The following is a 27,745-nucleotide window of genomic DNA, read 5'->3' on the forward strand; positions in this document are numbered from 1 at the left end:
GCCAGACTTCTGAGTTCAGTCTCCGGTCTTCCCCTCTCCTGGCTATTCTTGGGCAACTTACTTGACCTCTCTGAACTGCAGTTTCCCTGTCAGAAACCTGGGCATGATAATGATGGTATTTTCTTTATAGGGCTTTTGTGGGGATTTAATAAGATATTGTAACATTTACTTCAGCCTTAAAAAGGAATGCATGGAGGAGCCTTGAAAACATGATGCTCAGTGAAAGAAGCCAGAGATGAAAGATCAGATATTGTCTAATCCCATTTATATGGCATGTCCAAAATAAGCAAATCCATAGGAACAGAAAATAGATAGTGGTTGCCAGAGGTGGGAGGGAGAGAGAATGGGGAGTGACTGCTAATGGGTACAGGGTTTCTTTCTGGGGTGATGAAAATGCTTGGGAATTAGAGAGTGTTGTTGATGGCACAACCTTGTAAATATGTTAAAAACAATCAAACTGTATATTTGACAATGGTGAATTTTGTGGTATGTGGATTATATCTCAGTTAAGATAAATAAAACTGGAAAATATGGTATGTAAAGTCTCCAGCTCACAGTAAATACTCAGTGAACCATCATCTTTCCCCTGGATTGTTTCAGTGACTTCCTAACTGGTCTTTCCACCTCTTCCCTTGATCTCCACCAGAGTATCCAGTGCTGTGTGTGTTCATGTCACTCCTGCTCTCTGAACTCTTCTGTGGCTCCCATTCTCTTGGTAAAAGCCCAGGTCATTACAATGGCCTACAGTGCCCTACACCATCTGGCTCCTGGCTTCCTCTCTCATATCTTCTGGGATTTTTCCCTTGCTCTCTCTGCTTCAGCCATTATTAGCCTTTTGCTACTCCCTAAACATATGCCAGGCATGTCCCTACCTCAGAACCTTTGCACTTGCCACTCCCTCTGCCTGGAACAAACTTCTCTTAGATATCTGCTGGGCTTACTGTTTTGCCTCCTTCAGGTGTTTGCTCAAATGTCACTTTCTGAGACCATCCCTGACTCCTCTATGTATTTCACATCAAAACCTCCTACCTGATACTCCTTGTTCACCTGCCCAGATTATTGTAGCACTTATGTTTATTGCCAGGATATCTGTTCCACAAAGGCAGAATTTTTATGCATCTTATTCACTGTTTATTTCCAGTGCCTAGAACACTGCCTGGCACAGTTGGTACTCAGTACTTTTTGGTTGAATAAATAAATGTTAGCTCTTGCTATAATTTATAATAAACTTTTTGAGACCCTTAATCTTTTTTATTTTCCTTTCATGAAAGTCTCTTGCAGATTTCAACCTGACATCTCTTTGAGGCTTCTTTCTTCCTTCCATCTTATCCCTATTGGGTGTTGGGTTTTGAGGTAAACATCGTCCTTGTGGTATAATTATGAAGTTGCTCTAGAAAACAGTTTCATCTCACTTTGAAGTTTCATCTCACTTTTTAAAAAGGCATCAGAGCTCCCTTCTGAATTCTTCATTGTAATGAAATTAGTTTCCTAAAGCTGATGTGGAAGCTAATTTGTGTATTGCTGTCAGTTGTAAGGCTTTGAAATTAATTGTCTTAGCTAACCTTGTTGAGATCTAACCATGTTACGTTTAGTGCATGAAAACATTATCTCCTCATTGGTGTCTGGTGGGATGCGAGTCCTGCCCTTTTCTCCCCTGAGCAGAGTGTAATTTTTGCTCGTTTCAAAATTACACTGCGTGGTAGTGGGAAGAACTGAGTGTTAGTGGAGAACTGAGTGGTAGTGGGAAGAACTCTTGGGTTGCAAGGCAGATTTTAGAACTCAGATTCTAGAAGCAGCCCTGAAGTTGACTGATTATATAGCCTGAAGTTAGGCTGTTCTCTCTGAACAGTTGGGAGCGGGTATGTCCTCAAACTGCTTTTAATTACACAAGTAATACAGAAATAGCTTTTTATAAAAAAATATAAGTTTACAAACAAAGCTAATATCCCCTTTGACCATGATTCTTCTGTGCTTCTGGGTATCCCGTCATTTGTTAGATGTTCATATTTCCAGATAATTATCTGTGCATTTGTGTATAAATATATATATATTATTGTATGAATGTGCATTTTACATAATTGTGTAATACTATAACATCATAACCACAACTTGCTTTTTCCACCTAACATGTTAGGAATTTTAATGTGTCAGTACATATATGTTTCTTATATTTTTAAATAGTTTGTGCTATTTCTCTGAGTCAGCTTGAGCTGCCATAACAAAATACTATTGACTGGGGAAGGGGGCTTAAACAACAGACATTTCTATTTCATTATTCTGGAGACTAGGAAGACCAAGATCAAGATCCTGGCTGATTTGGTTCTGGGTGAGGGCCTCTTTCTGGCTTCTCTCTGTGTCCTCAAATGGAAGAAAAAGAGAGAGAGAAAGAAAGATAAAACTCTTACAAGGCCATTAATTTCATCTTGGGGGTCCCACCCTCATGACCTCGTTTAAACTACTTATCTCCCAAAGCCCTCCTCATAATGCCATCACTTTGGGTGTCAGGGCTCCAACCTGTGAATTTGGCAGATGTAGAGGGGTATAGGAGAAGGCACAAACATCCAGTTGATAATAGTATTCTATAATACAAATGTGTCATTACTTAGTCGTTTTCTTACTGATGAATATTTAAACTATTTTCAGCTTTTCCCTGTTATAAACCATGCTGTAATGAATATCCTCATTTCAGGCCTCTTCTCCCAGTAGACATAGAGAAATGAAGGGGCCATGTCATAGTCTACCATTCTTAAAGTGAGGGAACCGAACAAGTTAAACTTGAAATTATTTCCAGTATAACCTAGGTATAATAGGGGTCCCATGTGGCCTAATCTTTGTTCACATCAATTCAAGGAAACAACAATTTGGCAGAAAAATGTAACTGGACACAGTTCCATTTTTTACTTGTTTGCTCAGGGAAACTCCAAAGGTTGTGATGTCATGGGGGTTAGTCGAGGGTCAAGGGTGGGAGTACGTTCCTTATCATGAATTAGTTTGTTTGGTTTTCAGGTGTAATTCTGAGTCTTTTGATTTTAGGTAAGTGGTGTTTATCCTTTTTGAGGTTGATAAATCAGTTTTACTTTCTTTCTTGTTTTTAATTACACACACATACATATAGATAAAAGGTGCATGTGGTTACAAGTTAAAAGAGTAGAAAGGGGTATAAAGTTAAAAATCTCCCTCCCACACCTGTTCCCTAGGTCTCTTGCCAGAGATATTTGCTACTTTCAGGCCCTTACAGATCCCCTTGTCTGTTAAAGCAAATTGGCTTAAACACAAATGGCAGCATACCGCACATAGTTTGGACACTTGTCTTCTTACTTTTTAAACTATGTGAAAATTCATACATATACAGAAGTAGAGGAGTATAGTAAATCCCTCTGTACTCATCATTCAGCTTAACAATTATCAGCATATTGCCCTTGCTTTGTCAGCTATATCATACATGTCGGACCTTCTTCCATTTTAATTCATAATAACCTGCCTTATTTATTTTCATGGTTGTTTAGACTTCTGTAAGGATATCTCATAATTCATTTTATCAGTGTCCTATTGAGCATTTATATTGTTTGCAGCCTGATGTCACGACAAACAATGCCACAGTGAATATTCCCCTGCATCCATCTTTGGGCATATGTGTGAATAAATATGTAAGAAGTTCCTGGAAGTGGAATTGCTGAGTCAAAGGCATATGCATCTAAAATATTGATAAGGAGGGCCAAATGGCCCACTAATGGATTTGCATTAATTCTTGCTCCCACTAATAGTATATGAGAGTGCTCATTTCCCCACATGCTCATCAACATAATGTGTTATCACATTTTTTTAATCTTTAAAATACTCTCATAATTACAGAGAACAAACCTGTAGTTGTCAGAGGGGAGGGAGTAGCAGAATGGGCAAAATGGGTAAAGGGGAGTGGGAGGCATGGGCTTCCAGTGATGGAATGAGAAAGTCACGGGGATGAAAGGCATAGCACAGGGAATATCGTCAGTGGTATTGTAATAGCATTGCATGGTGACAAACAGTGGCTACACTTGTGGTGAGCACAGTATGACGTACAGAGTTGTCGAATCGCAGTGTTGCATTACCTGAGGCTAATGTAACACTGTATGTCAACTATACTTCCATGAAAATAAAGAAAAAGAGTAAAAACAAATATAATAGTAAAAAACAATACTGTCTTCTAGTTATGTCTTTAGTGTTGTTTTTCACACCAAGAAGTGAGATCTATAATGAGTTATCAAGTCAGTTTCATGGGTAGAAATCAGCATGGATCAAAATCTATCAGAGAACATCACCCATGGTAAGCCTGCATGTTGTTTTGTGGAACTTTTGCTTCAGTCACATGTCTGTGTGCATGTGTGTAGAATTGGATTGTGATATAAAATGTAGTTCTTACTGTGGGTCTTAGGTTAAAGTCTGAAAAACACTGCTCTGTGGTGATGGCAGTACTTTCTAGAATGATCTTCTTTGACTCTAAATAAAGGAAGCCCCCACCCATCCCCATCCTCTCTTGCTGGCAGTTACCCTTTCCCTCCATCTCTGGTGCTGTCCTCTCAGAAAAATGTGATGCAAACCCTCTTTAGCTCTCTGCATCCCAGCTTCCAGTCCTGCCTCATTTCCTGTCAGATGTTAGCTGGTATAGACAGACTTCATGGAGGGCTTGGGAAGCTGGTACAGCTGCTGACTTCACAAAGGGGACCTGCTCACACTCAGGGCACTCAGTAGTCCTCATGGTAAGGGGCTGTCCTGCACATCCAGGGCATTCAGAATCCTTAGCCTGACACCGAACACCAGGAGTGTTCTCCTAGTCATTGCAAAAGGGAAAATTCCTCTTCCCTGATTTTCTGAGGCTCGCTCCCCTCTTGCTTCCACAGCTGTACCACCTGCAATCTAAATGCCCACTGTCCTTCCCGCCTCTGAGCCTTCTGAAGCACGATTTCCTCTGGAACACTGGACACCACATTCATACCCCTACTCTGCCCCCCACTGCATGGCCATGTCCTCTCATCCTTAAGGTTTTAGTATGGCACATCTCAGGAGGCCTCCCGATCTCGGAAGCCCTTCCCTCCTATCGCTATCCACAGCCGCAGTGACATTCTAGTTCTCATGTATTCTCTGTATGTGACCTGGTTGTCCCATCCACTTGTGTGTCCCCAGGGTAGTGTCTAATATCTAGAAGGCACTCCACAGATATTTCTAGAAGAAATGATTTATATGTGTTTTCATTTAGTCTCAGAAGAGGCACTGATGGACCAGTGACCATTTTCTGAGGGTACTAAATAATCCTTCTCCCTGTGGTGACAGGCTCTTTGCCATCTGCGAAGTGATAGTCTGAGGAGATTCTGATGAATTGTCCTAGGCAGGCAAATCCACCAGGGGCCTGGCAGGGACAGAGGAACACTCAACCCAGAAAATCTGCAGAGTATGAAAGGGCTATTTTCAAAGATGTACGTGGGGTTTAGGGAATCTGTCAGATAGGGCATCAGACTGGGGACTTGAACCAGCAGGAGAATGTTGCCACCTCTGGGTATTAAGGGGCGAGGAGAGAGAGAAGTTATGCAGATTTTGAGAGAGAAAGTTGTGGAGACAACCGCCTGATGGAGCTGTGTGGCATTTGGCCAAGAGAGTGACCAACCTTTGGTGACCCTGCAGGGAGGGGGCATGGGAATAAAGACCACAACCTCTCTCTCCCCTCATGCTCTGATCTTCTGTCAGAGTGTCCATTGGTAAACCCAGTGGGCAAGGGAGCCAGTGATGCAGGGTCTACACATCAGCTCCTATGTGCCCAGGGCCTACTGAGCAGGGTAGACAAGGATGAATAATACAAGATGACTGGGACTGTGATTTATCTCAAGGGACAGTAATTATATGCCTTCGAGAGGCCGTGGAGTGAAGTAGTTAAGAGTGTGAGTGCCAGAGCTACAGTCCTTGGGTTTAAATCCCGCCTCTTCCAGCCCTTAGGTGTATCGCGTCTCTGTGCCTCAGTTTCCTTATTTGTGAAGTAGGAATACTAGTGGTGCCCCCTACTTATGTGGGGACTTATGTGGGCATTGAATCTGTTATATAACATGTCAACTACTTAGATTAGTGGGTGACACATGGTAAGTGCTCAATCATTGTTAGCTCTTACTGTCATTTAGGACATTATTTTCCTAGCTTTGTACAGAGATTTAGAGGGAGGAGAAAATGAATAAGACCTTTTGTTGAGGGATGGGGCTTTGCAGAAGCAAAAGGAAGTAAAATATAATGACAGTGGAATTGGTTCCCTGGTGTGAAAAAGATCTCCCTTTTCTTTTCCATTATGAGACCTGACCCCAGCTTTGAAATTTGATTGCTAGCACAAATTGAGTTTATTTATTTTTTCTCACATTTGGCACTGTCATCTTTTTTTTAATAATCTATAGGCTGATGGAACATATTTGAACAGAGAGATTAAATGAGTTTTCATTCGCTACCTTGAAATGTTTTAATCCCCTGAAGAGAAAGATTAAAGCTCTTTACAGCAGGTAGATAGGGGTGTATTTTTCAAAAAAATTGAAGTTGGTATTCAGCATTCCACAGAATCTTCCTTCATTTCCTGGCATCAGTGGATGGATGTCCATTTTGTTGTCCACATCACCACTAGGTCACAGTGAAAGGAAAGGTGGGGTAGGGGGATGGCTGAGGCTGCTAGAAAGGAAAATCAAGGAAAAAAATATGCTTTGAAAGGCATAGAGTGGGGAAGGGATATTGAGATATACAAAGCATGCCTGACAAAGGAAAATGACAGGCTGTGAAAAAATATATATCTCTATCTTGGTAGATAGATAGATGATAGATGATGATAGATAGATGATAGATAGATAGATAGATAGATAGATAGATAGATAGATAGATAGAGATAGAGATGTAGAGACAGATATATAGATATAGATAAAGATATTTTGTATTAAAAACTTCTAATCAGGACAGAGTTTGGAATGAACAAAGAACTTTCTCAGGCATGAGAGACAAGTTCTCAGACTGTCACTGACATACAAAGTGTTATGATGATGAAATGTGAACAAAATATTTATGAAGAGGGAACACTAAGCCTTATTTAGCTGGCAATGTCCTGGACACTTCTGAGAGCACCGAGATGAGAGTCTGGAGAACTGGCTTCTCCCTCTAGGACTCCCTCTCTGGTTTGTTACCCTTCTAAGACACTGAGCTTCTCAGTCTTGTCTCCTGATCATAATATTTCCACTGCTTACCTTGCAAGGTTTGAGTTGGTAGAGTGAAAACACAGTTGTATAAGGAACATAGTATATGTTTAAAATGTAATAATAAGTAAGTGATAAATATCTATTTATACAGTGTGCCAGGGTGATTACTTTGAAAGGTAGAGAAAAAAACAATGCTAGATGTGTAAGACAGTTGGGAGGGGTTAGAATTAAACTATTCTAAGGCATTTTCTTGGAGGAGGGTAGAGAAGTAGATTCATTTTAGATGAAATCACATATGCATGTAAAAAAATAGAAGGTAACCACTGAAAGAATGGGAAGAAAATACAATGTTGTACAAGCGCTGACAATACAGATTCTATCTTTGGCCCTCCATCTTTTTTCATGTTTGCTCTATGACCTCCCTCCGGGCTTTGTGTTCTGGGTTCCTTGGAGATTAGAAATACCCACCGAGGCTGGAATTGGGGGAAACTTGTTTTGGCCTCACATGAATCTGTTGGAGATAACATCCTTTCCCTTTCCTGATGCACAGTGGTGCCACAAGACCTAATCAAGGGTTAATGTAAGTCAGGTGCATATAAGCCCTTTGAGATGCATGCAAGCCCTTTGATCTCACTACAACATCTTTTTGCATGTCCCCTTACTCTATAAAATCTGTGGACTAAGGTCTGGATTTTGCAGAGAATGACTGTGCGGCTGGTGGTTCCTTTTCCACCCTATGTCCTGACATGTCAGTAAGTTACTTTGAATAAAACTTTTGTACACTGTATGGAGTCACTTCTTTCATTTTCTGGTCTCAAAGGGCCTTCTCAGTTTGAAAGATACTTTTTTAATCTTTACCCCCACCTTCTAACAAATGTTTCTGCTAGCAATGGGAGAAATAGAATACCAGGGAAGGCATTAGAGAGCCATGCAAAAAGCAGGGTAAACAAAGAGCATGAAATAAGATGGTAGAGGGAAATTCAAATGTATCAGTAATCATAATAAATATACATGGTCTAAACTTGTGAATTAAAAGGTAGGGATCAAAGGTGGGGTATGGGCAGATCCCAGCTATATAGAACACATAACAACAGAGAAAAGTTGAAGTGAAACCTATTCCTTTTCCAAGGGCAGATTGTAATTGTGTTAAATATATCTTTTTTCAGGTTCTGAATTTCCTCTTTTCTCTATGGACTTTATAATAAGGTAGGGATTGAGTTAAATTGGTTGTGGAGTAATCAAGAGCAGCAGAGAAAAGAAATGAAATGGACATTAAATTTTTATTATTTTTAAAGATGTTATTTATTTATTTATTTGAGAGAGAGAGAGAGAGAGGAGGAGGAGGAGCAGAGGAAGAAGGACAAGCGGACTCTACACTGAGCACAGAGCCCCATATGTGGTGCGGTCCCACAGCCCTGAGATCATGACCTGAGCCAAAATCAAGAGTCAGGCACTTAATTGACTGAGCCACCCAGGTGCATTTGCTGAGACTGGTACTATGCTGGGTAATTTTGAAAGAGAATAAACTCAGGATAGAAATGTACATTCTGGTATAGCCTATTAGTCAAATGCTCAGGTTGTCATGTCAGACAGACCTAGATTTTGTTTCCAACTCATTTTTTTCATTCATTTACTCACTTAGCTAATATTTGTTTAACGCCTACTATGAGCTAAAAAATTTGCTAGGAAGTCACTTTAATCTCTCTCTGTCTTAGGTTCCTCGTTGTATCAGTCTATTTTGACAATAATGATACATAAGAAACAACCACAAAACCTCGGTGGCACATAATAATAAACATTTATTATTGTTCACTAGTCTGTGCGTTGCCTGGGTAGAAATGACATAGTGGACAGAGCATGGTTAATTTTTCTGAGCTTGCTTATGGGCTGTGAGTCTGTGGGAGCTGGCTGGGCAAGGGTAGCCTTGTCTGGGCTCAGTTCTGTCTCGGGTGGCTCGGGGGCCTCTTATCTTCCAGCAGGCTAGTTTGGACTTATTACTGAACAGAAGTTCAAGAGAGGAGATAAAAGTTGCAAGGCCCTCTTGAAGTCCAGAATCTTGGCATTCTGTTGGTCAAAGCAAGACACAGGCCAACCTGATTCGAGGGGCAGAGAAATTGACTTCATGTCTTGAAGGACAGAACTGCAAAATCACATTGCTATGTAAAGTCACATTGCAAAGGCTGTGGGTACAGGAAAAGGAAGAATTAGGGTCATTTTTGCAACCAATCTACCACAATCATGTTGTTATGCAGAGATAATATTAGCACCTACTTCTTAGAGTTAACTGTAAGAATTCAGTGAGATCGGGATCCCTGGGTGGCTCGATAGTTTAGCGCCTGCCTTCAGCCCAGGGCGTGATCCTGGAGTCCCGGGATCGAATCCCACATAGGGCTTCCTGGGATTGAATCCTGCAACGGGCTCCCTGCATGGAGACTGCTTCTCCCTCTGCCCGTGTCTCTGCCTCTCTCTCTCTCTTTCTCTGTGTCTCTCATGAATAAATAAAATCTTAAAAAAAAAAAGAATTCAGTGAGATCATCATATAAAGCAGTGATTTTGAACCAGACTTGCATAAGGTGCTCAGCAAATAATAGCCATTATCGCCGCTGCTATTGCTGTGATCATTAAGGCTGTTGTTCTTATTATTATTGATTTGAGTCTTCCTCATCCCTGGGCTTCTGCTCAGTGCAGTTCAGAGGTTCAAATCTCCTAGTAAGCTTTGCTGCTGCATGCGGATTGCTTTTCCCCTTAATAAAGGAGCAAGTTGGTTGATGGAAAACTTCCTTGATTTTGCAAACACAGATGCCACTGTGTGTTAGCATCCTTTGGCCATTAGCTGTCAAAGCAGCCAGGGCAGAGATTTATTTAAAGAACATGTAGGTGCCTTTGCTTTTTGCCATCAAAACCGTGCCAGGAATGGAGATACATCTGAAAGAGGGGCAGAAGGGTCCTGATAGAAGACAGACCTTCCATTTGCCATTTGCATTACTCAAGAAAGGGGAATTAATTGCATAGTGAAGTCAGGGCTCCTTATGTTAATTAATGATGCCTCCAGTTAAACATTAATGGTTTATTATATTTTTATTTCCAAAGGAGAGAGATTGAGCCTTGAGTTAGAAATGTCGCACAGTCCACAGTTTTGCTAAACTCTATAATCCTGTTCATTGCACCTCAGCAGGCTGGGTGCTCTTATGTTTAGCTAAGAGAAGAAGAATTATTGAGTCTTGGCTTTGTTGGGTTTCTTATCTGTTGCCAAGCAAAGAGTGGCCAAGATGTTTTTCACTATGTAGGATAAACCTCAACAGTAGTTGATATTATGGGCCTGATATCAGTCTGCTGTCCAAATGGGAGAATTTGCCAAAATAATCCATTTAGAGAGAAGAGGAGAACTAATTTATTGATAGAAATCCTCACAAATTTTAATTTTTTAAAAGAAGGGAAACACCTTCTTCTGAATTTCATACCAAAACAGGAGAAGAACCAGAGATGAAATGTGTTTATGATTCATCACAAAACAGATTTTATTTCTCTTATTTTTAGAAGTAGCTGTCTAGGTACTGGGTTCTGTCGAACGAGAGAGGGATTATATTTGGAAATCCTAATTGTGGAGAGGCTTTCTTTAAAAAGCAGCCTAAAGCCAAACTGGCTCCCACTGATGCTTCTTTGGTTATTTCTTTTTTCTCTTTAATCCTTCTGACACTCTGAAAGTAGTTCACACATTGAATTAAAAGAATCCATTTTGTCAATCCTTGATGTTTACTTGACTTTGTAGTTCTTCTCCAGAAGCCACAATCTCTGGTCCTCACTTTGAAGAATTGTGTCAGGAAAATTATAGACTTTTTTTTGTTTAAGTTGGAACACTTTAATAGGCTGAAGGGGAAAAAAAAGGAATGTATTGACATACATTATGGACAAGTGTTAGAGCTTCAGGCATGGCTGGATCCAGATGCTAAAATAATGGTATCAGTTTCTCACATCCCTTTCTCTTTTGCATAGATTTCAGTCTCAGGCCTGAGGGCAGCAAAGATCCTCTTCAGCAGCACCAGGCTTACATTCTATCAGCTTAGCAGCAGTAAAAGAAATATCTCCTTTCTAAAAACAGTAGCAAAGTTTCAGATAGGAATCCATTGGCTTGCATCAGGTCACATGCCCTTCTGTGTCCCAAACATTGGCATTGTGGCCAATCCAATGATCAGGCTTGGACATGAAGGTGTGTTTTACTCAAAGGATAATCAAAAACAAGGAGATGTGTGCTGATTGAGCAAAAGTAATAGATGGTTTCTGGGATAATGTTCTGGTCTGAGTCCTCCCAATAGGCAGACACCAAGACAGGATTAAGTGTGCAAGAATTTAATTAGGGGAAACACCCGTGGGAGAAAATAGGAAGAATGCCAGGAAGGCATGGAGAGCCATAAGACCCCGAATGAAGGGAAGAAGGAGGGAAGGATGGGTGGGGGCATCTTAGACTCCCCTATAGTCTAAAGAAGCCTCCACAAAGTGTCATGAGTCCTCCAGCCACTGCCAGAGAAGGGCCTGTCTCCCTGGATCAGGCCTGTTTTAGTATCCTGCTGCGCTCAGTCATTGGCTGGGAGCAGCCCATGGGAAGTGTGGCCTCATTTGCACTGATGGATTTGAGAGTGTAGCAGCTGGGCCCCTTGGTTAATTAAGCTTCTTGTAGCTGGAGGTCTGCAAGGCATTCTCATGGCTGCCCACTGATAATAACTCAGAGTTATGAAGTACACCATAGATTAAAAGATGCTGTAATAGTTCTCAACTTAGTTGATCCCTATTATGCAAACAATATTATTATCACCTTCTCCCATTCTATAGATGGGGAAGGCAAGTCAGGACGGGGAAGGCAAGGCAGGATGAGTGCTTATGATTTGTCCAAGATTGCTTCACTAATCAGGGAAGAGTTTGGACTCAGAGCCTGACTGTTACCTCCCTACCTGTCATACCCCCTCTGCACAGGGTTGACTAGCATCCCTCAAAATTTATGTCCACCTGGAACCTCAGAATGGAAACTTATTTAGAAAGAGGATCTTTACAGATGGAATTAGTTAGGTTAAGATGGGGTCATACTGGATTAGGGTGGTGTGCTTAGATATGACTGGTGTCCTTATGAGAATAAGAAATGAAGACACAGACACAGAAGAGATTGGGGGACCAAGCCATATGATGATGGGGCAGAGACTGGAGTGGTACGGCCATGAGCCAAGGGATGCTGAGGTCTGTTGCCAACCACCAGAAGCTAGGAGCAAGGCATGGAACAGATTCCTTCCTACAGCCTTTAAGAGAGAGACTGGCCCTCTTGAGACATCTTGATTTCGGACTTATAGTCTCCAGAACTGTGAGGGAATAAATCTGTTGTTCTAGCAATCCAGTTGCTGGTAATTTATCATGGCAGCCCCAGGAAATGGACACACCCTCATAAAAAAGCCTGCTGCCCCTCTGGTTCTCTGTCTTATGAGACCCTGCCCTGTACCCTGCTCCATGGAGACTACTAAACCAACGGATCAAAGCCACAGAGCCTGTGTTCAGATAGTAGAGGCACAGAAATGGTAACCAAGAAGAATCAGATCATATGCAAGTCCAAGGAAAGTGGCTGGAAAAGAGACATAGTTATGTCAACATCATGGACCCCCTGATATGAGGTGATGAGAAGGGCTTTCACCTCTGTGGGAGTCTTCTCCCAAATCCATAGCTCCAATCTAATCCTGAGAATCATCAGACAAGCCCGTGGGAAGGCAGGACATTCCACAAAATACCTGACCAGTACTCCTCAAAATTGTCAAAGTCATGGACTAAGGAAAGACTGAGAAACTGTCACAGATTGGAGGACACCAAGAGACATGACAGCTAAAGGCAATGTCAGAGCCTAGAACAACCAAAATGGATATTAGTGAAATCAATGGAAGTCAGTTAACAGTATTGTACCAATGCTAATTTCTTGGTTTTGACAAAGATACCATGGTAATACATGATGTTAACATTAGGGGAGGGCAGCCCCGGTGGCTCAGCGGTTTAGCGCCACCTTCAGCCCAGGGCGTGATCCTGGAGACCTGGGAGCCTGCTTCTCCCTCTGCCTGTGTCTCTGCCTCTTTCTGTGGGTCTCTCATGAATAAATAAATAAAATCTTTGAAAAAAAAAAAAACATTAGGAGAGAAGATGAACAAAGGGCATATGGAGGCTCACAGCTTTTCTATAAACCTGAAGTCATTACAAAATAAAAAAATGTATTTAAAAAGAGACAAGGGCAGCCCCGGTGGCACAGCTGTTTAGTGCCACCTGCAGCCCGGGGTGTGATCCTAGAGACCCTGGATCGAGTCCCACATCGGGCTTCCTGCGTGGAGCCTGCTTCTCCCTCTGCCTGTGTCTCTGCCTCTCTCTCGCTCTCTCTGAATGAATAAATAAATAAATCTTTAAAAAAATAAAAATAAAAATAAAAAGAGAGACAAGAGATAGGTAAGCAGAGCAAAGAAATACCCTGGAGCTACTTGGAGACTGGGAGAAAACTTGGTGTATGATGGACCTCTTCCACATCATATGAGATCTGGCTACATTTCATGTCTTGTTTTTGGATACATCTGTCCATCCATCCATCCTTCCATCCACCCTCCATGTACCCACACAGCCATCCATTCATCCAACAAATTTTTGTTGAACACCTATCGTATATTAGACACTATTCTAGGTACTGGGATATAACTGTGACAGATGATTAGGTGTCTGTTCTCATGGAACTTATATTGTAGTAAGAGAAACAGACTCTATTTGAATTAATAATAAATCATCAGAGGGATCCCAGGTGGCTCAGCAGTTTAGCGCCTGCCTTCTGCCCAGGGCATGATCCTGGAGTCCTGGGATCGAGTCCCACATCAGGCTCCCTGCATGGAGCCTGCTTCTCCCTCTGCCTGTGTCTCTGCCTCTCTCTCTCTCTCTCTTTAATGAGTAAACAAATAAAATCTTTTTAAAAATTTAAAAAAGCTCCCTCTTAAAAAAAAAAAAACATCAGGTGTTAATAAGTCCTATGCAGAAATTTAAAATTTAAAATTGGCAATGAGGTGATCAGAGAAGACCTCTCTGAGGAGGCACCTAAGCTAGGACCTGAAGGACAAGTGAGCCCACTGTGCAAAGAACTGGAGGAAGTGCAGTCCAGGCAGAAGGAACGGCTGGTGCAAAGACCCTGAGGTGAGAATAAGCTTACGTGCTTGATGAACAGAGCAAAGGCTTGAGGCTGGAGCATAGTGAGAGAGGGGAAAGTGGTAGGAGGCAGGGAAAAGCAGCATGGGGTGAGAGAGGGGGGCCAGGGAAACCTTTTCTTTAAGTGCAATGGGGAGAGACCAGAGGGGGTTTCAAGAGAAGGAATGGCATGTCCTGGTTTGATTTTGAGGCTCTATCGCTGGGCATGTGCAGCAGATGCATTGCAGGGAGGCACTATTGTCCAGGCAGGAGATGATGGTGGCAGGGAGGCTGATCCCAGACTCCATGAGATCCATCTCTGTGGCGGTTTGTTTCTTGCAACCAAATGTGTGCTGATTATGACCCAGGACTCCTGATGCCACACCTCATGTTTTCCCACTGTGCCCTGAGGTCATCAGTGTAATCAGCAAAACCTTCCTTCCTTTCTTTTATTCCTTGTCTATACTCCCTTTTCTCCCTCTGTGAGTCCAGCGCCCCTGTAATATCTCTCTTCTTGGGGCCCACCGTGGCCTGATGTCTGGGAAAACACCTCATGATCCCTAGTTTTCCCCTTCTTCCTTCAAAACTTACCTGTCCTGCATCCATTCTTTTGAGATGCCAGGCTGATAGATGTAATCTTGCTAGACTGGAAAGAGGTATTTCTTTCAGATATTGTTGCCATTTTTATGGTGATTTTTGTTGCCTTCAGACCAAGCAGGCATTTGCTGAACGTTTTCAGTTGCTGAGTTCTGTGCTGGGTCCTTTCATGTGTTCAGTGCCCTTTGATCCTTACAAACATCCCCCCCTCCCTTTACTCTCTTTTTACAGGTGAGGATGGAGAGGCTCAGAACCTCTGCTCCCTTTTCCTGCAATGAATTATGGGAATATCGGCATAGGTCCATGAGGAGACATAATCTTGTTTTGATGCCCCTCAAGGCTGACTTGAGAATGACATATAAATGCTTATGAAAAGTACCCTCTGGAACTTATCTGGTTTCCCTGAAAAACCAGTAGGCATTTTTAAACACAGCCAGACTCATGTCCCCTGAGGCTTTTTCTCTCTTTGCTTCCTGTGCTAGAAAGGGCTGGTGTGAGGTTCCTGGTTTTGCTGTCTGAGTGAGCAGGAATGTTCCATGTGGCTGCAGCTTTAGAAGCATCAGCCCAGGCAGGGGATATGCAGCTGACCTCCCCTGCAGCCATCACTCCTCATCTTTTCTCCAAGCCTTGTCTTCCATGTGGTTGGGGTCATGAGAGGGGTCATGGCTGAATGGGTGGCCTGAATTTCTTTCTGCTCCGTTTCTTTGCAGTTTTCTGGGTGTGGTGATGATGGTGCAAGGCTCAGTGAACTAACTATAGGCACCCAACCCAGAGGAAGAACCTTTTATCCAGGAAAAAAATGGCTGGCAAAAATGGTGCCCTTTGTCATTCATGCATTCAATCATACATTCATCCACTATTTATTTGGTGTTTATCCTGTGCCAGACCCTGTGTTGAGGACATAAGAGACATATGTGGTCCCCTATCCTCAGGAACTGATATCTGGATGTAGCCAGCAACTCTGACACTCATCTTCTGGGACAATGGTCTAGTCTAGGTCCTTCTAACCTTGCTCACAGACAGCCGCATCTGGAAGGCATAGGCTCCTTAGAGAATCCCATTCACTACTTACATGAGCCATTTATGAAACCTAAACCTGCAATTTAAGGTGGTCAGATGCCTCCCTCCCCCACACTGGGGAACACGGTGGAAGGAGACAGGCTGTTACAGTGTCTGAATTATGTGCACTGGAGGCAGAGAAGAGGAGGGTCCAGCCGTGTTGGGAAGAGTTGGGGAAAGGGTCTTGGGAGTGCAGACAGGTGCCCTGTGCTGGGCCCCAGCAAGTTCTTCTGTGTTTGGCACAAACACGGTATTCGAGGAGATATGGGATCTAACGTTGGACAGGGCAGCCTGAATCCTCACTTGGCTACGTGTAGTGTATGAGTCTGAACAAATATTTTATTCTGTCTGAACCTCAGTCTTCTCATCTGGGACGTGGAGATCAATCCTAGGATTTACTCTCCAGAAACACTATATGTATTTGGCAATATCCTACATGTAAGGAAATTAGCTGAGGTCTTAGGAAATTGCTATTATCATCCTTCATAAATTCTCAGGGCACTGCCAAGGATCAAAAAAGAGGAACCTCAGTCTGGGCTGGTGTAATCAGGGAAGTCTCCCTGAAAGAAGTGAACTTCGGATCTCAAAGCTGGGCAAAAAAAGGGATGATGTCACTTTTGCGTCCTCCGTATCTCTAGCATCTGGCATGTAAGTCCGTCCTCAGCTTATGTTTGTTGAGTAAATAAATGAATTTTATTTACTTTGGTTAGGACTTTGACGGAGGGATAGAGTGCCTGCATTTCTGTCTTCCCCGGGACCCTGTTTATTAATGGGATCAAACTATATATACAATCTTGTAGGTTTTTTAAAAATAATATTTTATTTATTTATCCTTGAGAGACACAGAGAGAGAGAGGCAGAGACGCAGGTAGAGGGAGAAGGAGGCTCCATGCAAGGAGCCAGATGTGGGATTTGATCCCTGGTCTCCAGGATCACGCCCTGGGCTGAAGGTGGCGCTAAACCGCTGAGCTACCCAGGCTGCAGGCTTGTAGTTTTTTTTTTTTTTTTAAGTATGCAAATTACACCTTTTCAGGGTTATGTCAAGGTATACCAGACCGGTGTGGCGCTGCTTCACTTCTGCTGGTATAGACTATACCACAGTTTATTCAAATAACCCTCCTATTGCTGGACATTCAGATTGTTTCCAATCTGTCATTATTGCAAGCAAGGCTGTGATGCTAATTTCTGTGTATACATCTAATTATGTCCTTAGGTTAATTTCTTGAAGAGTCTAATGGGTCAGATGGTAAATGTGTATAACTGTTAAGGTTTTGGACACAGCGCTGTATCACCCTGCCAGCTAATCTGACTGCTAGTCGCTGCCGTGCAAGCCAGTCCCTCTCCATCTCTGCGCCACTCATCACTGCCTTGCCTGCTTAGCCAAATGGGATTCATGGGGAGAGCTAGCCTCTCCTTTTTCAAGCCTGCTGGGTATCTGTCGTATCATGTTAGGATTACATAAGTGTGATGTTGAGAAATCTCCTTGGAGGGAAGTTGTTCCCCCAGATGTTGGAGCAAGGACCGGAGTAGGGAGGGAGAGATGCTTGGGGCTCTGAGAGGTTGGGCACGTGGCGCACCCTCTGCCACCCACCACCCACCCACTTCCCAGGTCTCCTACAGAGATACCTTTGTTCCTCCTTCCTCTGCCGCCATGCATCACAGAAATATGTGTCTTCTCCACATTACACTTCTCATGGCTCTCTTGTGGCCACTGCCGCTCTGTTTTGTTGTTTGGAGGTCTCTTGTCTATCTCTCCCGTTGGCCAGTAGTATGGAGGGGTGGAGTCCTGCTCATTTCATAAGATCCCATAAACTAACGATGTAGATATTACTCTCATCCCATTTTACAGAGAAGGATGCTAAGACTCAGAGAGGTGAAGTGACTTGCCCAAGGTCACACAGCCAGTGAGTAGAAAAGGTGAGACTCAAAGCTAACTCCCTTTCAACCATTCTGCTAGGAGCTTGATCAATAGCTAAGCCACTAAATAAGGAGCCAGCTTTCCCTCTGCTCCCTCCCCAACACTAGCTAATAACCAAGACTTGTTGACAGATGCTGGCAGAGTTGAGGAATCTGGTTTGTTCATTTCAAGGAAAGCCAGTGGGTATTTTTGGAGGAGTGCTTTTGAAAGACCCGATAGGAAACATTTCTGCCTCTCCCGACTTCCTTCTCTCCTCCAGGCAGGGGCCTGGCATCTCTTTATTCTGGATTCTTTCCTTTTCCATCATAGCTTAAAGCTACTTTTGGAATTGTAGATTCTTCTGTCAAATGTCAGCCCCCTCATCCTTTATGCCTTGATGGGCATCCAGTCGCCTGAGCTTTTTTTCTCAAGCAGTTCTTCCTCACTCTACTCTTTTCCCACTTGCCTAAATCCAACCAGCTCACATCTTACTTCTCGGGCAGGTTTTCTGGCTTCTCCCATCTTGCTCAGCCCTCACCCTGTGGCTAGCAACTCTGGCATTGTTCATCTAGGCTGATGACCTGGCCCAGGTCTTCCTAAAATTGTTCATTTTGAAGATGTGAGCCTCCTTGCCCTATTTAAACTAAATATGCAATTGCGGGTGGTCAGATTTCCCCCTGCCTGAGATTACAGTAAGATAAAGGATACAGGCATCAAACATTCTAATAATAATTCACTTATTCAGCATTGACCAGATGTCAAGTTTGTTCTGGGGCCTGAGAAGTCAGACACTACACTATGTTCTTGGAATATCCAGTGCAACGGGAGAGCTGGTCATGCAGGCGGGGCCCAGGGAGAGGGTTAGCAATATTGTAGGAGCTCAGATGAGGGACCCACATATGGTCACTCTTCAATCACTGCTAGTTATTTATTCTTTATAGACCAGAAGCAGATTCTGGAGGGGACCCGAGAGAGGGAAGATCCTGCATTCTTCCTTCATTTTCTTGCCATAAGACTTTGCTTCTGGGGACACCTGGATGGTTGAGTGGTTGAGCGTCTGCCTTCGGCTCAGGTTGTAATCCCGGGGTCCTGGGATCAAGTCCCACATCAGGCTCCCCACAGGGAGCCTGCTTCTCCCTCTGCCTATGTCTCTGCCTGTCTCTCTGTGCCTCTCATGAATAAATAAATAAAATCTTAAAAGAAATAAAAAAGACTTTGCTTCTGGATTTTCTGGAATTAACTGAAACAGCCCCCTGAGAGATGCAGTTACTTTGAGGAGGGGAGTTAGGTGAACCCAGCATACCTAGAGGATTGACCTCCGGGCAGATAATGCCATTGAGGTACCGGAAATAAAAGAGAAAAGCAAACCTCTTTTTGCTCTATATCAACTTAAGTACATTTGTATATAAGAAAACATTATGTCGCTACTGGAAATGGAAATACAATATATATCTAATGCACTGGAAAAGAAATATGTAACATTCAAACCTTAAAAATTTGTATCCACAGACCACCTCACATCTTCTTTTGTATTTCAGGCCAATGTGTATCACTCTTTGGAAAATGCATCTCATTGATAATAATTATAGTCACAGTAGCAAAAGTAATAAATGAAGATGATACCCATAGGGCCTCCTATACCCCAGGCACCATTCTCAGTGCTTTTACATATATTTGCTTGTGTGATCTTAATGACAACCACGTGAGGAGGTACAGTTATTATCCTTTTCTTTATAGATAGGGTCACTGAAGCACAGAGACCTTTAGCAATGTCCTCTGGGCCACAGTGTGTATGTAGTAGAGCCAGTTTGGAACCTAGGTAATCTTACCTTAAAATATGGCCTTTTGATAATTTCATCACCCTGTTTCTGCCAGTGTTCTTCTTCTACCACCTCTGGTAGTTTGGACCTAGTTGCTTATCTAGACTCTGTGAGGAAGACAGGGAAACTTGGTCGTGTCCATTAGCTCAATGAAATGTCTTTGCCACACAGGTGGGTAGGTGGGGGAAGGTATTGTGGTTCCATTTTATAGTCAAGGAAACTGAGGCACAGAGCATGCAGATGACATGCCCAAAGTCCCACAGCTAGTGAGTGGAAGCCAAGCATCAAGCCCAGAGTGCAGGAAGGCAAGCCCAGGCTTATTTCCTCTGACAATGCCTTCCCTGGTAACACTGAACTGACTGATTAATAAATAATACTTGTTGACTTGTCATAAAAACTTGTCTCACCAAGTCCTGCAGTGTCTTCTCTATAATTACCCTATTTTCTCCTAGGGGGCTAATGGGCTTCCCCAAGACTTTCCTCTTTCTCAGTGGTAAGGGATTTTTTAAAAGATTTTATTTATTTATTTGAAAGACAAAGCATGAGCAGGGAGGGGATGGTGGGGAAGAAGGAGAGGGAGAAGTAGACTCCTCACTGAGCAGGGAGCCAGACATGAGGCTCAATCCCAGAACCCCAAGATCATGACCTGAGTGGAAAGCAGATGCTTAACTGACTATGCCGCTGAGGCATCCCTCAGTGGGAAGGGATCTGTCAGGGAACATAGGCCAGTCTCAGGGACCCAGCAATTCTCTTTTCTTGCTCTCCTGTCTTTCTGCTCTATTTACTTGTTTTGTCTTTGACTGATTCCCAGTGATGAGCTGTGTTCCTGGAAAGCTGCCCTGTGACATTTCTTCCCTTTTGTGTTCCTGATGATAGCATTTCCCTGGAGGCTGTCAAAGAGAAGGAGAGAATGAAGGAAGTACTGTGTGCCCCTGCAGTGCCATCCAGCCAATGAGCCTAGTTGTCTGGCTGAAGCTTTGAGCTTGAGTCCTTTCTGTTGTAGGGCCTCCGTCTGTGTGCACATGTGTACAGATGCATGTGTACATGCACATACATACTGTATAGTTTAGAGCAACTTAGGTCTGATGGAAGCACCAGGTCCTCCAGTCCAGAAGAAGCTCAGTTGTGATTGCTAAGACTGATTTGCTGTGGGCTTCTTATTGTGGGTTCCTTTGGTAGACATGCCCTGTTGTTTTCCTGTGGCTGCTATAACACATAACATAAACTGAATGGCTTAGCACAACACAGATTTATAGCTCTGGAGGCCCTAAAATCAAAGTGTTGGCATGGCTATGCTCCTTTTGGAGGCCCTAGGAGAAGATCTATTTCCTTGTGTTTTCCAGCTTGGAGAGGCCACCCTCATTCCTTGGCTTGTGGCCCCTTCGTCCATCGTCAGGGCCAGCACTATAGTATCTTCATCTCTATCTCAGTCCTATAATCCAATACCACTACACCCCTCACCCTTCTCCTCCCTTTTCCCCTTGTGAGGATTTATGATTACATTGTGCCCACCCAGATAACTCAGGATAATCTCTCCATCTCAAGATCCTTAACTTCATCATATCTATAAGGTACCATTTGCCATTTAAGGCAACATATTGACCAATTCTGAGGATTAGGTTGTGGACATCTTTGGGGGCATTATTCTGCTCCATTTGCCAAGTGAAATAACATTCTTTCTGTGCCATCTCCATACCCATCTCCCTCAGGGATGGTACATCATGCTGGGTCTTAAAAGTATTTAGATTCACACCCTGAGCTTCCTCTTCTTTGTAGCTGTGTTACCTTGGGCAAGTCACCTGACCTCTCTGTGCCTAATTTCCTCATCTTTAAGATAGGTAATACTTCACTATGCTAAGTCAAGTCATGAATATCACTGAAGTGATAAAGCATGTCACTAGGTAAATAATAAACACCAAAAATAAATGGGAGAGACCATTATAATTAGGGATGCCATATAGCATAATAGTTACAAACTCAGAGGACCTCAGTCCAAATCCCAGTTCTACCACTTACTAATGAAATGGCCTCAGGCTAGTTGCTTTAGGCATTTGAGTCTCAGTGTTCTCATTTGTAAAATGGGAATATAACTATTACCATCTGAACACATAGGATTGTTGTGAGGATGAAATAATAATAAAGTGCACAGGAGTCACTCAGAACATAGTGGGTGGCTTTTGTGGTTATTACCATCACCAGCATCGGCTGTCCTCCCTGTGGTGACTGAGAGACTTAGTGGGCTGCCTCTGGGACAGGGCAGAGCAGACAGGACAGGGCAGCTTGCTGAATCCAGAGCCTTGAGAAATCCCACCGCAGTGCTCCATCCTTGAGAGGATCAGAGTCTGGCTGGGTTGAGCCTTGAGGTGTCTGGTTTCGAGGTATCTCCTTCCTGCAGAGCTGTCAGAGCTTACAGCAGCAGTCGGTTCTTTGAACTAAGAACTCTCCAGGAGCTGCCAGGACAGAGCCAGGGGTTAGAGATAGTGACCAGGGCAGTGCAGCGGGTGAGGCAAAATCTCCAGAGAAGGTGGGGCTAGTTCCTAGATGGCATGGTCACCAGGGAAGGTGCAGAGCTCTGGTTTCAACCATATTATCATTTTTAAATTTTGCTGCAAAGCCCTGTTTCAATGAAGGCTTGGGCAGATGCCCAGTATGCAAAACACTTAAAAGCACAGCTGCTCTAGTTGAAACAGGATGTGTGTGGGGGGCAACTCAGGCCTCCTTTTCACTCTACCAGGGGCCTCTAGGGGCTTAGTTTGAGGAAGAAAACTAACAGGGTGGCCAAAACACAGGCCTCGGATCAGACATCCCTGCAGCCCTGCCTCTGGTACTATCTAACTGTGAACTTTGGGGTGTCATTTCACATGCTGGAGGCTCAGTCTTCTCATCCGAAAATGGGACAATAAAAGCACCCACCTCAGGTACTTGTGTAAACTGGAGAGAGTGTCAAGTGCTTAGCTAACACACAGTAGGTGTGTAGGCATTTGCAGGTGGTAGCTATTTTCATTTCCTAAGGAGATCTGAATTAGAGACAGACCCTTTCAGAACATGTGCCTAATCCCAGAGGCTGTGAGGTGGGGTAGATGTTCCTTGGGACTAGGAATTAAAAGACCTGGGAAATATTGGTTCCTGATTCTACCACCAGAATCCTGTGTGACTTTAATCCCTGTCTTATTGAATCACTCTTCAAGATGTTTATGGAGGGCCTAGTCTGTGCCAGGCACTGTCCTTGGTGCTAGAGCATGGCCCTGGTACCTGAAAGGCCTAAGTTCCAGACTCAACTATGCCACTTTCTGGCTCTTTGGCTATGAGCAACTCACTGCTCCTCTCTGGTCTTCACTTTCTCCATGGGTAAAGTGAGGGGATCGAACTGTCTCAGTCCGATAATCCAACATCACCCACCCCTCACTCTCCTCCTCCCTTCTTGAAGCTCAGTTTCCTTATCTGTAAAATGGGAGTAATAGTAGTCTCCTCAAAGGGTCATGGCAAGGATTGAAGGAGCTGATACATATAAAGTTTATAGGAGAATAGCTGGTGCAGAATCAGTTTCCAATAAACGATAGCTGCCATTACCACCACCTCCACCATAATCATTACCATCATCACCATGATCATGATCATGATGATCGTGAACATCTATACAGTGAAGCTCTAAATGATCACTAACACTCTGATATGTTAAGTCTTACTTTTCAAGGAGAGAATTAAGTGACAAATGTAGTATCTCACCCTGGGCCATCTGAGTAGGAAAGTTTAGAGGAGGGTCCCCAGTAGAGAGAGTTCTCCTTCAACTTTCCAGGTCTAAACAGATCTTTTTTTTTTTTTTTTTTTATTGGAGTTCAATTTGCCAACATATAGCATAACACCCAGTGCTCATTCTAAACAGATCTTGGCTTGCTTAAAGTTTCCTTTCCTTTTCCCATGGTAAGCAAGAATAGGACCCTTGAGATCTGGAACAGTGGAAGCTATGGGAATCAATTTCTCTTTGTATATTTCTCCTTTTAATGATTTTATTTTCTTGTTCAAATAGTGATTTCACTTCAGATCTTTTGAGGATGGGTCTTTGGTCAAAGCTCAGTTGTCAGACAATTTAGACCTCCCATACTCTCCCAACTTCATCTCTCTCACACCACATGCTAAAAAGTGAGGCTTGACACATACCATCCTGGATTGGCTGTCTATTCCTTTCTCCCTCTGTCAAAACATTTGAATTGTAGGAGGTTATGGATCATGGTATCCTTAGCAGCTCACAACTTTGGTGTCCTCATTGTTGCTTTTTATGTTTAGGAAAATTGGGTAGTCATATCCTCTTTACATTTGGGACTTGGAGACATTAAAATGACTTTTCCAAGGTTGTATGGGGGCCAAAACTAGCTCCCAGAAATCTGTCAAATGCTTATTCAACTAAGCCCTTTAGAAATTTACATTTGTTAAGCTTTTCATGCTCTGAATTCTGAGGCACTCAAGATACGGGTCAGAAATCTGAAGCAATGCAGGTGAAGCCAAGTCAGCTAGACTGAGTTTTGGGGGTAGAAACTACTTGGAGGCCCCCACACTGGGGTCAGACTCTTCTCAGCAGAGAGGAACAGTGAAGGTCTGGGGGCGTGTGTAGGAAAGGGGCTGTGAACTTACAGCTCCTGGCTCTGAGAGTGAGCGACAATATTAGAACAAGTGTGTGGTAGGTAGGCTGTCACTGACTTCACTGTGTGATGTCGAGAAGTCCCGTTTCCCCCCTCCCACTACTCCCCCTTCTCTGCTCTAACCATCCAATAACTTAACTTCGCTGCCTGGAGGTTGCGCTTCCCGCCCATCCCTCCGCCGCCGCATCTTAGCGCTGTCCGCGGTGCTGATCGCCAATCTCCTGATTGCCGTTTCGACTAGCGGGGATCTCTGGTGCGCCCAACCTCTCCTCCTGACCCCCCTCCCCCCCCGCCTCTCTTTCTCCAGGCATCTCACACATAAATCACGGGTGGGAGGCCAGCTTGGTTCCCCCTGCGCCGGGAAGCTGCTGCCCCCTCCCTTGCTCACACAGGGTTTTGCAGCAGTGGTGGCAGCTGCCACTGATTCAGGCACTGGGGAAGCAATTGATTTGTCTACTGCCAGCAGCCCGGAGTTGCCTACGCCGACGGACGACAGAGAGAAAGAGAAAGAAAGAGAGAGGAAGAGGGGTGGGGGGAGAAGACTCAGAGCAAAAACCTTCATCCATGTGGAGGGCAGTCTGAGGAAGCCTGTCCACTGACTGGTCTGAGTTTTCTCTTCTTCTGACCGTGATATTTCTTTTCGTCTTGATCCTGCATGATTTAGGGGTAGTTGGTGTGTGTGTGTGTGTGAGTGTGTGTGTGTGCACGCGCGCGCGTGCTAGTGCTTTGATTTTATTTTGGGAAGAGTAGGGGAATCAAATGAACAATTTTCTTTCAGGCACCTCTACTGAGCTTTCAAACCAAGTCATCGGGAGTTAGTATCTTCCCACCCCAGCAGGGAAGGGAGGAGTTGGCTCACCCATTCCCTCTGCAATCCTCTGGTGTGGAGGTAAGTGCTATTCTTCTCAATTGTGTAAATGGGCTAAGGGTATTGGAATCCCAGTTGGGATGAGGTGTGCACATGAGCTGCTTGGGATGAAAGGTAGGTAGGGGAGGGAGGGAGGTTGAAGAGCGACCACATTTATTTGCCCACATTCTGCAGTGTTTGATCGCCTAAATGGCACCCCAAAGCTAAATGAGATTTCGGCTCAGTGCCCAGGGAAGGGGTAAAATATGCTCCTGTTTTAGGCAATGCGATCAAAATTGTGGCTTCTGCCCAATTTACCCTCTCCCTTGCAGCAGAAGCTGTTGAAAGTAGCCAGCAGTTCTCCGAGTGGATTAACCCTTCGTAGGCTGGCCAGCCTGCATGGAGGGGTCTCTGGTGTTCTGATCCGTGGGTGGGCACCTTTGCCCTGGATGGGAGAGCATCACCTGAGGCCGAAAGGTTAATCCTTGTTGAGGGTCACCTAGGCACACCAGGTGAGGCTTGCATAGGAGAGGGCTAGGACTGTACCATCTTCTAGTACAGCTGAGTAATTCAATTGTAGTGATTTTTGCAAGCTTGGCTGTTCTGAGCTTCCTGAGATGGGAGAGCTGGGAACCATGGAAGGACCACATTTTGCTGGGAATGAGTGGTCAGGCAGGACATAGGGGAGCAGCCAACAGCCTCTGGAGCAGACGATGTTTTATTTTCACAGGTGGTGTAACCTGTAAGTGATTGTATGGGGGTGCATCATGGCACCAGCCTGGAGGACTCCATCCTAAGCCTGTCTCAGAGTAGGCAAAGAAGGGAACAGGGTTTGTTCTGATTCTAGGGAAAGACTCCTGTTTCTGGCTTTGGATCAGTTCCAGGGCAGACCAAACCCCACTCTAGTTTCTTTATATGAGATCCTGATGGGATAAGCCTGCACCAACCTGTTAGTGAGTGGAAAGTTGAGATTTCTTGTAGCTGAATCCAAAAGCTCACATTTAATTTTAAAACACCTTTGCTGCTAATCTGTGACCCATAAAAAAGGAGATTTCTCTTTGCTTTCTGCTTTGATTACATCTACCTTTCTAGAAATAAATGTCCTTATTTTTAGCATCCTCACTATTATCTCAGGGGCCACTTCAGTCTTCTGCACTCCCAAGGATTTCTCTGTAGGTTCTTGTTCTTGATGGTGGGAGGAATAAAACATCAGCCCAGAGACTGGCAAGCCTGAAACATAAGCAGGGCCCACTCAGTCATTTTCTCCAGTCCCAGAGCCAAGCGGGGATGCCGAAATCCCAGGGCATGTGCCTGCTCAGGTAGACCATATGAGGCAAAGGAGGTGGGCTGCATGATGATTAGTGTCAAAGACGTGTCCTCAAAACCCCACACTTTTCTCACTGGGTGACCTTGAGGAGGAAGTTGCCTTAATTTCCTCCCTGGGAAGCCTCAAGTATGAATGATTGACATGCAGAAATTTGGTTCAGATAAGGAGCCATGAGATCTGGCTGCTGGTGAAATTTAAAATTTCGAACTTTGGCATTCACTGGTCAAACTGGACAATGGCTGGGGCCCTGGAGTGGAGGGCTCTTAGGAGTTCCCTATTGTGCTAAGTGTTAACTCTTTAATTGCTGGATTATGGGGGAAGTTTGGAGAGGAACTAGGAGAGTGTCAGGGGAGCCACGGGAGCCTCAGTGCAACATCACCATCTGGTTCAGCAGTATTTCAGTGTTTTAACAACTGGCTTAACTGTGCAGAGCATGCATGTTAGCCCAGCGGAGGTAGCTGGGACTGGGTTGTTAACATGTGGGTGCTTTGAAAACATCTCCTTGCTGCTTCTCAGCCTTACTTCCTTGGGGGTGGCTAAGATCCAAAAGGCTGCCCTCCCTCCTCCCCCATCACATTTGAAATGGTGCATTGTGGTGCACCAGGGAGAGGGAAACAGAAGCTTCTGGAAAGAGACTTAGACTTGGACCAGGAGACCTGGGTTCCATCCCCAGCTCTGCCTCCCCTTTCTGGGCTTTAGTTTCCCTGAATGTGCAATAAGGCACATGGTCTAGGTGACTCCAGGGCCCCTTCTAGCTCTGTGGATCTGGGACTATGTGAGGAGTGTATGTACAGGCATACTTCTAGGACTGGTTTGTACTGTGTTTGGGAATTTATCACATGTGTCAAGGAGGCCTGTTTGGGGTGGGTTGGGATTGGGGGTTTCTTGTGAGAACTTTGCTGAGTTCCTAGAATCTTGTGCTCAGCTGGAGAGGGGTCTGCTTTATTTATGGCCTCAGATACATAGACATACAGATGTTGTAGCATTTGAAAGCTCTATAGAGACTTATCCCAGGGGTGGCAGCAAGGACCCCTTTGAGAGCCTCCACTCTGAAAAGATGCATATTCACACACACACATACACACACACACACACACACACACACACCACCTGGGGACAAGTGGACCCTCCCTAATGCTCATCTGAGCCCTTCAAGTTTAGAAACTCTGATCAAATCTGACTCCTTCGGGCAGCA

General features: G+C 44.0%; 1 protein-coding gene across 5 annotated transcripts in view; it reads left to right on the plus strand.

Moving 5' to 3' along the window:
• Positions 1-27,745, plus strand: part of RPH3A (rabphilin 3A) — a 265,289-nt gene that overhangs the window by 141,449 nt on the left and 96,095 nt on the right. For 2 of the 5 annotated variants that reach the window (XM_038575153.1, XM_038575152.1), the window contains exon 2: positions 25,155-25,265. The gene's annotated coding sequence lies outside the window, so the exon portion shown is untranslated. Of the gene's footprint in view, positions 1-24,491; positions 24,630-24,660; positions 24,979-25,154; positions 25,266-25,307; positions 25,359-27,745 lie in introns of those variants that run through there. The other 3 variants (XM_038575151.1, XM_038575150.1, XM_038575154.1) reach the window with 3 other exon arrangements.

Source organism: Canis lupus, chromosome 26 (genome assembly GCF_011100685.1).
Source record: "Canis lupus familiaris isolate Mischka breed German Shepherd chromosome 26, alternate assembly UU_Cfam_GSD_1.0, whole genome shotgun sequence".
NCBI lineage: Eukaryota > Metazoa > Chordata > Mammalia > Carnivora > Canidae > Canis > Canis lupus.